This window comes from Fukomys damarensis, unplaced genomic scaffold, assembly GCF_012274545.1.
Source record: "Fukomys damarensis isolate Sample0158 unplaced genomic scaffold, DMR_v1.0_HiC HiC_scaffold_28, whole genome shotgun sequence".
NCBI lineage: Eukaryota > Metazoa > Chordata > Mammalia > Rodentia > Bathyergidae > Fukomys > Fukomys damarensis.
This window is the reverse complement of record NW_022900940.1, coordinates 14074757-14085684: the sequence shown is the minus strand read 5'-3', so window position 1 is coordinate 14085684 and position 10928 is coordinate 14074757. Positions and strand designations below refer to the sequence as shown.

The 10928-nt window shown below is 41.4% G+C and overlaps 1 pseudogene; it reads right to left on the bottom strand.

The window, feature by feature from the left end:
* Positions 1-6979: 6979 nt before the first annotated feature.
* Positions 6980-7622, bottom strand: LOC104863662 (annotated as a pseudogene).
* Positions 7623-10928: the final 3306 nt, after the last annotated feature.

Here is a 10928-nt window from a genome sequence, read left to right as displayed (position 1 = left end):
CCTGGCAATTTCTCATTTATCATGGGAAACATTTCTGAGATATGTCATATATATTAAAAGAAGGTAAGTGATAGTTCAGGTACTGTGAAAGCCAAAGGTTCAAATCTCAGAGGGAAGAATTAATTATTGTGAATGTCTTCATTCAGTATAAACTTTATAATCCAGATACAAGAATACTTTATGTCACATTTTTGATGTCTATAAAACAGCTAACATTGCAGCAAAAGACACCTGAATACAGATTGGTTAAAGCCTCATTTATTTTTATTTGGAACCTATCGTGTCTTTCTTTGTAAAACTCTCTATGGATCAAGATTAGTCCTCACACAATAAAATCTTTCTCCAGGAGAGAAGGAAAAGGGACAAGGTAAGTCAGGATAGTCAGCTTCGAAATGAAACCACCTGATCTATTTTGGGAACAGTCTCAATTCCTTGCAGAGAAGAGTTCTAATGACAGCAGGACACCCTGCATACTCAAAGAGAAAGCTTGGATTTAGGTCAGGGAATTAGGCTTCTTAGGCCTTTTATGTATGGATTTAAGACTAATTTCAGCAGAAGACAGAAAGATATGGCTTTATTTTCATGCTCCTCAGCATGTAACATTTTATGTCTTACTGAAATATAAGTAACATTTCTAATTGCATGATAAAAATATTCTATACAACAACTGCTCTTAATAATATACTTAGGGCTAGTCATTTCATTACCTGATAATTACCAGATCATTAGAGCAAATAATATGTCCTTGTGGGATAAACTTATGGCAGTAATTTCAGAGAAAAGAAGAGGAACCCTTTCTTAAAGTTATCAGTAGGGAATGTGCAGAATCGCCTATGGAATTAAATGAATACAAATGTACTTTTTAAAAGTAAACAGTGGTACCATGAAGTTTATAGCTAATTCTGGATCATGTAACCAGAAAGGAAATGGATGGAAGTTCTCATCATCTCATTTCACAGTTCAGAGCAATGAAGAACAAAGTCAAATTATCTTCCCGGGCTGCAGAGCTAAAAGGAGCAGTCAGGACTAACATGGATCTCTCAACTCTTATTGCAAAACTCTTTTAAACATGGAATCCTCTAACTAGAATCTTAAAATCTTAATAAACTGAAATATTTGAAAACTGCAGAACTAGTTAACTGAATCTTTTAGTTAAATGGGTTTGGAATGAAAATTAATCTTATCTCATTGGCAATTTTTCAATTGATGAAGAGGCAAGAATTTAATGTCAAGTCTCATTCTGGTTCTGCTTAGCCACCTTGGCCTAAAGCACATTTCCAGACTCCACTCCATTTGACCAGGTATTTGTCACCTTTAGATTAAACCCATTCCTCAGCCATGCTCTTTTTACCTTCAGACTAAGTAAGCTCCTCCCAACTCTTTGTTATTAGCTCTATTTCCTATGCCTAAACCACAGCAGATTTTTAATGAGCCATTTCGTTTATGTTTTTCCCAACTAGATCATTAGTCCTCAAATTAGACCATGGATCAGAGTTACCTGGATAACTTGATAAAATACAGATCGCTGGACACTACCTTGAAAGTTTTTGATTCAGTATGTCTGGGATGGGGCCTGAGAATTTGTGTTTTTAACAAGCTCTCAGATGATTTGGATAGCTTAGGGTCCACATTTTGAAAAACCCCTGAGCTAAACTACACAACCTGTGAAGGAAGTGGCCTCCAGGTCTGTGTTATTTATTGTTCTATACCTTATATCTATATTAAACACCTAACATAAATGAAGAAGGTGTTTAAGTCATGTGTAATGAGATACATTTGTCATTTCAGCACTGAAAGAAGCTAAGGTAAGAGGACCACAAGTTGGAGTACTGCCTGGACAACTCAGTGAGATCCTATCTCAAAATAAAAATAAATAAGTAGGGCTGAGGGTGTAGCTCAGTGGTGGAGGATCTGTTATGATTTAGATCTAAAATGTCCCCCAAAAGTCTCACATGTGGAGGTGGACTTTTGGGAAGATGACTGGATCATGAGATGCTATGTTCATCGTGGAATAATCCACTGGAGAGATAACCAAGAAAGGTGTATTCTCATCCCCTTCCTCCCTTCCGTCATGTGCTACCTGGCTGCCATGGAGTGAGTGGCTCCCCTCTACCATGCCCTGCTACCATACCCTGTCTGCCTTGGAACCAACCAACCACTGACTGAACCTTCTGAAAATGTGAGCCAAATAAACCTGTCCGTTAAGTTGCAGATGTGGGGATTTCATACTAGCATCAGGAAAGTAACACACTGCCTCTGGCTTCAACCCCCACCCATACTACGAAAAATAAAGTATTTGAGCTGGCATTGTGACACACAGCTCTAATCCTAGCATCAGGCAGGAGGCTGAGGCAGGAGGATCACAAGTTCAAGTTCCATCTGGGCAACTTAGTGAAACCCTATCTCCAAAAAATAAAAAGGGCTTAGGATGTGCTTCAGTGGTACAGCACCCTTGGCTAGTTCCCAGTACCGCAAAGTAAAATAAAATACAAAATAAAAGTATTTGATAAATAAATGATTTTCCTCTCTAGAACAAAATATTTTGATTCCAAATATCTGCAGTATAAGATAAGGAAATTCTGGTGAAGGTATATAGAAATTCTCCATAGTATCTTTGCATTCTTTCTATAAATCTAAAATTATTCCAAAATAAAAAGTTGTAGACATACACATGGTCAGATAGGACCTTAGAATATATCCTGGATTTTAAAAATTCAATTTCTAACAGAAATTGATGGAACTTTTTCTTGGTCTTCTCCTCTTGCTGGGGCATGCAGTATGCAATCAAGTCATAAGTAATTGAGCATTCAGGGTTGGCCACCTTCTAGTAAATAGCTGCATCAGTCCTTTACCTGTAATTGTGGCAGACCCTTCTGACTTCAACTCCTTTGGACAAAACGAAGAACAGATGTTCACCTAGATGATGCGTTCCATTATTCAGTGGAAGTATCCTAATCATCAGTAAATTACTTCCTGAGTGCCCTTTATAATGGTGCAGAGCCTGTATTATGCAACAGCTGAGACAGCAGCCACCTGTTGAATGGATAATTTACAGCTCCTGAGAATTATGCTTGGCCCCCAAATACCCTAAACTCCTCCCATTCCAACCTTCACTGGGCTGAGATTTCCATCATGAGGAAAATCACCCTTAGCTTTCAAGTCTTGCCTTTCCACAAGACTCCTCTTAAAATGCCCAGATGGCAGTACTTTCAAACACTGTCCATCATTTTAGCCCCAAATGGGATTCATTAATCAGACTGACTTCAAGTGCAGCAGCCAGCCTACAGGGATACCTGAGCAGGACACAGAGAAAGGAACAGAATCCTGAGGGAGAAGCCAGACAAAGTCCTACAAGGGAAGAGAAGAAAGTGACTAAATGATATCATTCATTTGTTGGCCAGCCATGGGAATCACTGTGCATTTTCACTGAACCTCACTGCCTCCAAACGAGAAAAGTCAAAGTTCAGAGATATTAGGAAGTAATACATACTAAGTACAGAGTGCCAGAGGCTGTCCTGGGTACTTTATCATTGCCTCTGTTCACTTAACATTATGCCAGTACCATGTCAGCAGATTAGATCTTCCAAATACCCTGTGAGACAGTGGCTGTTGTCCACTCTTTACAGCTGAGAAACTGAGGCATAGAAAAGCGAAGTAATGCAGAGCATGGTAGAGTACACCTACAATCTCAACTACTAGGGAGGCTGAGGCAGAAGGATTACAAGCTTAGCAATATTCTCCTGGAAAACTTAGTGAGACCCTCTCTTGGGTTAAAGTTTTTTAAAGGGGGTAAGGATGCAGCTCAGTGGTAGAGCTCCTTGCCTAGTGTGTGCAAAGCTCTGAGTTCAATCTCAGTACCAAAAACTAGAAAGAAAAGTGGAGCGATTTGTCCAAGCTATTACAGTAGGTAAGAGGCACATTTTGGGTTTCAACTTGGGGCCATCACCACAAACCATGTTGTTCTCTCAGCTAACTATAATGAATATGGGTCAGTACTGTAATGCTAAAAGCACAGTCTAGCCAAAGCTAGCTGTTTCCTTCTGGCCTAGGTCCTTTAGAAATTCCTTAATCATTGCCAGGCCTAGACAGTGGAGCACCTACTACACGTGTAGTAAACACAACTTCATTGCTAGCTATTATTATTTTTTGTTTTAATGCAAAAAATAACTGTCCACTTTAGCTAATTTCGTTCAAATACATATTTATGAATTATATCACTGGATGAACAGATTGATCAAGTGTGATATATACATAATGGAATATTACTGAACCATAAAAATGACAAAGTTTTGTCATTTGTAATAACATGGGTAAATCTAGAGGACGTTACCTTAAGTGAAATAAGCCAGGGCGATGACAACAAATATTGCATGACTTCACTCATATGTAGAGTCTAAAAAAAGTTGCTCTCAAAGAACTAGTAAATAAAAGAATGGGTACCAGAGGCTGAGGACAGTATGGAATAAAATGGATTGGTGAGAAGTTAGTCAGTAAGCCCTAAGTTACAGTTAGGAGGAATAAATTTTATTGTCTTATTGCACAGTAGAGTAACTACAGTATTTACTGATAATGCATTGAACATTCAAAACAGCTTAAAGAAGGATTTTAAATATTTCACCACACAACATAAAAGCTTAAGGTAGCTGGGTGTGGCACTGCACAAGTATAATTCCGTCACTATGGGATGCAGAGACATGAGGATTGCATATTCAAAATTGGCTGGGCAATTTAGCAACTGTATCAAAAAATATAAAAAGGAACCAGGAATGTATTGCAAAGGCTCTGTGTTCAATTCTTAACACTAGTGGGAGATGGGGGATTTAAAGTGATAGATAAGCTAATTAACTTGATTTGATCATTATACAATGTATACATATCACTTTGTACCACATAAATTTGTACAGTTGTTGTGACAATTAAAAATACATTTTTAAACTGGACACAGTGGCACACATCTGGAATTCCAGCTGAGGCAGGGGCATCATGAGACCACAACAATTTTGTAAGGATGTATCTCACAATAAATGAAGGACTCAGGATTTAGCTCAGTGGCAGAATGCTTGACTAGCATGTATGAGGCCCTGAGTTCAGTCCCCAGCACACACGCACACGCACACACACACACAGGCACATTTTAATTTATTTATATTCTAAGAATAAAGGACACATTGATCAACAAGGGAAAAAAAGTCTCCGACATCAGTAAGAGAGTGGGGAAAACAGTTAATGAACAACCATAAATAAGGAAACAAGGTCATTGCAGATGGTGGTAAAGGCTAGGGAGAAAATAAACAGGATACATAATGAGTAATAATGAAGATGGGAGAGGCACTTTATGTTGAAATGACACCAAACAAGAGAAAGGGTATGTGAGGTGGAGAACATGCAAGTACAAAACTGTGGAAGGAAGACCAAACTGACAGGGGACTGGAAAGAAAGAAAGAGCCTGAAGTGAGAAAAGCTAAAGAGGAGCAGGAAGGTAGAGGAAACAGGTTGCTGTTGGTCCTGGCAAAAAGTTTGAATATTATCCAAAAGGCAGAAAGAAGACATTGGAAGTCTGATTTGGTTTGGTTTTGTTTCAATCAGTTTGGCTGTTTTATGGGCAAAAGTCAGAATGCAGAGATCTGCTAGAATGTTTTAAGGCAACCATGTGAAACACGGTGATGATGTTAACGAGAGGTTAAGCTGTCACATGTAGCATGAGTCCATCCTTTAGTCATAATGGAAATTTAAACTAAAGCAGCAGTACAGACTTGTGGCAAAAACTTAGTTTGGAAAATAAGAGAAAATAAAGGGAAGCACAGCTCAGACAAAGATCGAGCCAGTCTTTAACAAAGGAAAGAGAAAATAGAAAAATGTCTTCAGTTTGAGCAACTAAAGGGGGCCAGGTCCAAATAGGAAGGTCAGACTGGCCTGTTCACAAAAGAATGGAAACTGATATCATGAAGTGCTGCTCATTTTCTCAGTCCTGCTTGTAGAGCTCTGAAGGAGTTCTCATTGTTTGATAGGTGATTCAGCTCCCATAAAATTCAGTTCCACATGGCTTTTCCTGGAACTTCAGGTGTAGAGCAATAGCTAGAAACTTCTAGGAATCACTCCAGGGAGGAAGGAAGTCTGCTAATCACATGTCCCTGTAAATCCTGAGAATTACTTTAGCTACTCTTATCACAGCGTACTCAGTCTTGAAAGGGGATGAGATAGGTTAGATAAATTTAAAGCTAGGAAAACTTGTTTTGCCAACTTTTCCTAAATAATTAACATATGTATATCCAAAACTTTAAGGTAATAAAGAATAAAAAATGAAGGTCAAACTTTGTTCTACTTTTTCATTTTCTTGAAGAAGCAAAAGGCTTTATTGATAAATATGCAGATACATTTGTACAGAGATCTGTTGTGGGACCATGATTAGGCTGCAGACCCCACCACCACTTGGGTTGCAGCCAGAAGATGGCCCTGTGCAGACTCCTGACACAAAGCCCAACTGTCTGGCCACCCACCTCCTCTCTGCCAATTGTGCTAGGGACAGGAAGAGGTAGAGCCCCGCCTCACACTCCCCAGGCCTGGGGCTCACTGGTTGCTTCCTCCTCTCCAGAGGACAGGCACTGCGCACAGGGAAGAGTCACGGTAGGGGCAGAGGGAGCAGATAGATAGCAGCTGCTTCCAACCCTGAGCAGAAAATTTGGAGGGAGCAACAGAGGCAGCACCAGATGGCAGAACCGGGTTCCAGGGCCTCCAGGCTGGTTGGCAGTGGCTCAAATCTGCCTCCGGAGAGAGGCAGGGTGGAGGGCACCAGGGCACCAGCCCTCTGACAAGGTTGGCAAGGCCTGTGTATGGCAGCACTGCTCCCTCTTACTGGGGACTCCCTGGGAGGCAAGGTCTCTTCATGGCTCACCACAGCCACAGTGCACCTGAAGAAAACAGCAGCACTTGAAGGCAGCAGCAGGGTGGGAGCCTAGGGCTTCAGCCCCACAGAGGCTTTCTATGACCCCTCTTTCCAAGAGTTTGTGAACCTATCAGTCCTGGGAGGTGGGGGCTGGTTGATGATGACCCGAATGACAAAATCTTTCTGGATCTTGGTTTCCTGGAGCCCCACCGCTGCCAGGACGGGTCTATGCCCTCCTGAGTGTGTAGCTGCCTCTTGAGTTGGCCCATCTTGTCCAGCAGACTGGTGCTGAGCTGCAGGACCGGCCTGTGGAGAGGCGCACCTTCAGTGGAAACTCAGGGCGCACGCTGGGGGCGGGCGTAGGGGGCTCCAGGCTCTCCTCCTGTGTGCTCCAGCAGCGGGTTCACTGGTGGTGACAGGCAGTAGATGGGCAGCTGGTAGCGACTGCCCAGTTCATCACAGCATTCACAGAGCGTGTCATGAGGCAGCGCAATGCTAACACCATCCAAGATGGACTGAGCCTCAGCTGTATCCCAGATCTCCTGGCGGCCCTCAAAGGCAGGTGCTGTGTCCCAGAACGCATCCCGTTTGCTCCGAAGATGCCCATCTGTCATAAGGCAGTCACTCTTCCACTTGAGCCGCTCCTTCTTCAGAAGCTTATAGTTCTACCTTCTCGCTCGCGGGGGTGTCCCGGGGTGGCCGACCTCTCCTGGCGCTGTCTCCCCACACAGCTGCCCATGCTGGCTTCTCAGCGAGTCCCCATGCACCATGCACCGGAGGCGGCTGTCGCCAGCTGCTGCACGCTCCTACACAGGCCGCGTCATCCCAGATCCACCGCGCCTGCCGCCCGGGACGCGCTGTGCCTGGCGCCGGCTTTGCCACAAATTTTGCAGCCAGACAAGAGAGGTGGCCAGTTCCCAGCACAGTCCCAGGTGGCCGGGACAAGGGGTCCCGCAACAGTGCCCGGCTGGAGGTCAGCCCCGCCTGGAGGAGCGGAGAGAGGGGGCAGGCTTGGTTCTACTTTTATTTACTTACTATAACCTATCCATAAGCCCAAGTGAAGAGTCATGGTTTAACAAAACCACTGTTATGTCCGTGACTGCCTCCAAAGAAAACACAAATTGTGTTTGTGATGCATAACGGATTAAGCATCCAAGAGCCTGTTTGTTCTTTGTCTCTGTGATGGTATCTATTTCCAATATGTCAAGAGTGGAAAAAAAAATCTGCCATCAGATGTAAAAATCTGATACATTCAGAAAATGAATCCAAATCACTTGAACTGGATGAAGTCAATGAAAGAAAAGAGAAAGTTCACTTCTGTCCTAGAGCCTAGCATGTTAGTTTGTTTCGGTTTGGGGGTTGGTTGTTTGTTTGTTTTGGTACCAGGGACCCAACTCCTGGACTCTGCCTTTGTGAAGCAGGTGCCAAAAACTAGCATGTTAGTTTGAAAAACAGAAAGTTAGGTTGAGACACAGAAAAAAGACACCTTGGGAAGAACAAAAACAGATTTCCAGAACACATTCAAGTTGAGATTATCATGTACAATACTTGATATAAAAATCAAGAGCCAAGAGGAAAAGCTGAGTCAAAGACATGCATGTAAATCACCAGCACGCAGTCTTGGGTCCACCTTAGAGTGCCTGGAGAGCACATACAAGACAAAGTGAAAAGCAGTCAGAACCAAACCCAGAGGAGCCTCCTCACTGAAAAGAAAGTGATGGCAGCCAGTCCAAGGGAATAAAGCAGAATGGCTCAAAGAATGTAGCATCATAGAGGCCATGACAGAGGGATTCCTGAAGGAGGAAGAGCAAAGATGCTGAGAAGTAATTAAGAGGAGGATAGAAGAGAGCCTTTTAGACTTGACATTAAGGTTATTAAAAGACAGGATCGAATTCATTAACTTGATGAGACCAGAAGCTCAAGTGGAGAGTTGAGAGAAGAATGGAATGTAAGAACTGGAGATAGCAAGTGCAGAAAACACTCAAATTTTTGTGTAAAAAAAGCGGAATAAAGTGGCAGCTACAGAAGAACATGGTATTAAACAAAGGTTGAATATTTTCAAAATGAAAAATAATGCTCCTTAAGATACTACTGCCAACAATGCAGCAGGGAGGAGGGAAATTATGCAGGAGAGGAAGAAAACTGAAAGAGCAAAGACTTTGCAAGGCCTACGAGGTGAGCACTAAAGCATTTAGGAAGAGGCTGGCACTTGACAGCAGCAGGATGTTCTTCCCAGGTCCCACAGGTAGGTGAACAGGGTAGGTAGCTGGTCACTAACTGCCTGTAAGTAATCTTGGTTTTACTGCAAGGAAGGAAGTGTGATAACTCTCTATCATATGGGATCACAAACTTTGAAAACCAGATTATTTTATTCCATCATAAAAGATCTTAAATTGTGGATGGCCGCACACGCCAGCCCATCAGTGTAATCCCAGCACTGACAAAGGCTGAGATAGGGGGACCACGAGTTCATGTCCTGCCTGGGCAACTTAGCAGCACCTTGTCCCAAAATCTAAAATAAAAAATGGCTGGGGATATAACTTAGTGGCAGAACACCCCTGGGTTCACTCTGTAGTACCACAATGGGGGGCGCTTTATGATCAAAAGATAAAGACTTCCTTTTATCAAAAAATGTGCAGAGTTTAGTGACTGGCTCATGATCCAAAGCTCCTTACTAGCAGTAATGAGATTAGAAAACAATTTATCAGAATCTGAACTCTTTACAGAACAACAAAGTTTTCTACTCTGTGTCATGTGCTTACTTTCACAGAATGAAAATTTTCTCAGTCCATTATCAAAAACATAGCATACTAACTAACTCATACTACTTGGGTCGTTTTTTTAACCTTCCTGCACTAAAGTCACAGGGAATTAGCCTTTGTCCATAAATACAACTAAACAATGCAGCTATGATGCAACAGATGAAATTACAAAAGTAGATAATCTCTGGGAAGTCTCAACTAATGATCCATGCTACCACTCAAACAAAAGGTAACTTGGTGATTGTGGAGGAGTTTGGATTAAATATTGCCACTGCCTCTCTATATATTTCTTAATAACAACGCTAAAAATGATTGACTTCGGGGAGAAAATGGGCTGGTAAATAGAAGTCAATATGACACAAGTCACCAGAAAAATGATCCATTGATTTTTGTTTTAATTCAGGACCCTTTCTCCTCAGTAACAAAGGAGAATCACCTAGCACACTACCTCAGGATAAAGTTTGACATCTTTGCACCCACCGTTTCTGGCATAGTATCTGGCATAGAAAAAAAAGCTCAAATATTTTGCCACATTTTTTAAAAGCCAATCTCAAAGGGTTACATACATACTGCACAGCTTCATTTATATTAACATCTTAAAGTGACAAAATTATAGATGCAGAGAACAGATTAGAGGCAGCCAGGGATCCAAGGGCAACTATAAAAGTGTAGCCTCAGGAAATTCTTGGGGACTCACAATAAATGTTTTGAAAAGAGCATTACAAAGGGTTCATAACACCCACATTTATTTTTTTGGAATATTGCTACTGATTAATTATTTATTTTAATTTCATACGTTTTATTATACTATGTGTACTTAACAGAAAAAATATCAATAAAATATTAAATTTTTAATAGGTGTTTAGAATAAATATCAACATTTTCAACATCAACAGGTTACTTGCTTACAAAGTCTAAAAAATACAAGATCCCATTGGGATTAATTATTAATAGTGTGAAATAGGAAGAAAAGGGCTAAAGGTGTAGGGAAAGTGGGAAGGGTAGGGGAAAGGGAATAAGGGAAAAGAAAAAAAATATGAGAAAATGAAAAAATGGAAATGAAGTGTTTGTAAAGGGGGAGGGGAGGAGGGGTGAAGGGAGGGCAGGGACAAGGGGAAAAATGAGAATCAAGACCTGTCATGTGAAGGTACAGGATCTCAGTAATGAATGTAACTGTATTGTATACCTAGATTGTACCAATAAACTCAATTTTAAAAAGTCTAAAAAATAAATTCCCGTGCGAACAATAAAAATACAAATAAATCTTTACCACCAAAAAAATC